The 2,500-nt window shown below is 45.8% G+C and overlaps 5 non-coding genes across 5 annotated transcripts; all 5 read right to left on the reverse strand.

Moving 5' to 3' along the window:
• Window positions 1–85: 85 nt before the first annotated feature.
• TRNAD-GUC (transfer RNA aspartic acid (anticodon GUC)) lies at window positions 86–157 on the reverse strand. The gene has a single exon. It is a non-coding gene; the product is annotated as a tRNA-Asp (tRNA).
• Window positions 158–1,063: 906 nt separating this feature from the next.
• TRNAV-CAC (transfer RNA valine (anticodon CAC)) lies at window positions 1,064–1,136 on the reverse strand. The gene has a single exon. It is a non-coding gene; the product is annotated as a tRNA-Val (tRNA).
• A 178-nt stretch (window positions 1,137–1,314) lies between these two features.
• TRNAD-GUC (transfer RNA aspartic acid (anticodon GUC)) lies at window positions 1,315–1,386 on the reverse strand. Its single transcript has one exon. It is a non-coding gene; the product is annotated as a tRNA-Asp (tRNA).
• A 495-nt stretch (window positions 1,387–1,881) lies between these two features.
• TRNAV-CAC (transfer RNA valine (anticodon CAC)) lies at window positions 1,882–1,954 on the reverse strand. Its single transcript has one exon. It is a non-coding gene; the product is annotated as a tRNA-Val (tRNA).
• Window positions 1,955–2,132: 178 nt separating this feature from the next.
• Window positions 2,133–2,204, reverse strand: TRNAD-GUC (transfer RNA aspartic acid (anticodon GUC)). Its single transcript has one exon. It is a non-coding gene; the product is annotated as a tRNA-Asp (tRNA).
• Window positions 2,205–2,500: the final 296 nt, after the last annotated feature.

Here is a 2,500-nt window from a genome sequence, read left to right on the forward strand (position 1 = left end):
CGGACGCTTTTGTTATCGTGATGAAACAGAATCGCTGACACCAAAATGCCTCTCTGCCATCTTTTAAAAATGCAGCTAGCTATGCCTCCCCGGCGGGGAATCGAACCCCGGTCTCCCGCGTGACAGGCGGGGATACTCACCACTATACTACCGAGGACCCGAAAGTAGCACTTTTTGAATTTTTTAAAAATTTGTAGAAAACTCCGAATATTTCGTTCTAACACAAGCCAAAAGAAAATCATTCTGTGTCTACCAGGGCTCGAACTTGGGACCTTCCGCGTGTGAGGCGGACGTGATAACCACTACACCATAGATACGCCAATAGCCGGATTATAAACGGAGGAAAATCGTCTAGGAGAAAGAATTGCAATTTAACCAAGGCCCGAAACCGTGTACTTTTTTTTCCAAACGGACGCTTTTGTTATCGTGATGAAACAGAATCGCTGACACCAAAATGCCTCTCTGCCATCTTTTAAAAATGCAGCTAGCTATGCCTCCCCGGCGGGGAATCGAACCCCGGTCTCCCGTGTGACAGGCGGGGATACTCACCACTATACTACCGAGGACCCGAAAGTAGCACTTTTTGAATTTTTTAAAAATTTGTAGAAAACTCCGAATATTTCGTTCTAACACAAGCCAAAAGGAAATCATTCTGAATCTACCAGGGCTCGAACTTGGGACCATCCGCGTGTGAGGCGGACGTGATAACCACTACACCATAGATACGCCAATAGCCGGATTATAAACGCAGGAAAATCGTCTAGGAGATAGAATTGCAATTTAACCAAGGCCCGAAACCGTGTACTTTTTTTTTCCAAGCGGACGCTTTTGTTATCGTGATGAAACAGAATCGCTGACACCAAAATGCCTCTCTGCCATCTTTTAAAAATGCAGCTAGCTATGCCTCCCCGGCAGGGAATCGAACCCCGGTCTCCCGCGTGACAGGCGGGGATACTCACCACTATGCTACCGAGGACCCGAAAGTAGCACTTTTTGAATTTTTTAAAAATTTGTAGAAAACTCCGAATATTTCGTTCTAACACAAGCCAAAAGAAAATCAGTCTGTATCTACCAGGGCTCGAACTTGGGACCTTCCGCGTGTGAGGCGGACGTGATAACCACTACACCATAGATACGCCAATAGCCGGATTATAAACGCAGGAAAATCGTCTAGGAGATAGAATTGCAATTTAACCAAGGCCCGAAACCGTGAACTTTTTTTTTCCAAGCGGACGCTTTTGTTATCGTGATGAAACAGAATCGCTGACACCAAAATGCCTCTCTGCCATCTTTTAAAAATGCAGCTAGCTATGCCTCCCCGGCGGGGAATCGAACCCCGGTCTCCCGCGTGACAGGCGGGGATACTCACCACTATACTACCGAGGACCCGAAAGTAGCACTTTTTGAATTTTTTAAAAATTTGTAGAAAACTCCGAATATTTCGTTCTAACACAAGCCAAAAGAAAATCATTCTGTGTCTACCAGGGCTCGAACTTGGGACCTTCCGCGTGTGAGGCGGACGTGCTAACCACTACACCATAGATACGCCAATAGCCGGATTATAAACGGAGGAAAATCGTCTAGGAGAAAGAATTGCAATTTAACCAAGGCCCGAAACCGTGTACTTTTTTTCCAAACGGACGCTTTTGTTATCGTGATGAAACAGAATCGCTGACACCAAAATGCCTCTCTGCCATCTTTTAAAAATGCAGCTAGCTATGCCTCCCCGGCAGGGAATCGAACCCCGGTCTCCCGCGTGACAGGCGGGGATACTCACCACTATGCTACCGAGGACCCGAAAGTAGCACTTTTTGAATTTTTTAAAAATTTGTAGAAAACTCCGAATATTTCGTTCTAACACAAGCCAAAAGAAAATCAGTCTGTATCTACCAGGGCTCGAACTTGGGACCTTCCGCGTGTGAGGCGGACGTGATAACCACTACACCATAGATACGCCAATAGCCGGATTATAAACGCAGGAAAATCGTCTAGGAGATAGAATTGCAATTTAACCAAGGCCCGAAACCGTGAACTTTTTTTTTCCAAGCGGACGCTTTTGTTATCGTGATGAAACAGAATCGCTGACACCAAAATGCCTCTCTGCCATCTTTTAAAAATGCAGCTAGCTATGCCTCCCCGGCGGGGAATCGAACCCCGGTCTCCCGCGTGACAGGCGGGGATACTCACCACTATACTACCGAGGACCCGAAAGTAGCACTTTTTGAATTTTTTAAAAATTTGTAGAAAACTCCGAATATTTCGTTCTAACACAAGCCAAAAGAAAATCATTCTGTGTCTACCAGGGCTCGAACTTGGGACCTTCCGCGTGTGAGGCGGACGTGCTAACCACTACACCATAGATACGCCAATAGCCGGATTATAAACGGAGGAAAATCGTCTAGGAGAAAGAATTGCAATTTAACCAAGGCCCGAAACCGTGTACTTTTTTTCCAAACGGACGCTTTTGTTATCGTGATGAAACAGAATCGCTGACACCAAA

The sequence above is a fragment of the Leiobunum rupestre genome, chromosome 6 (assembly GCF_980474605.1).
Source record: "Leiobunum rupestre chromosome 6, qqLeiRupe1.1.hap1, whole genome shotgun sequence".
NCBI classification, from domain to species: domain Eukaryota; kingdom Metazoa; phylum Arthropoda; class Arachnida; order Opiliones; family Sclerosomatidae; genus Leiobunum; species Leiobunum rupestre.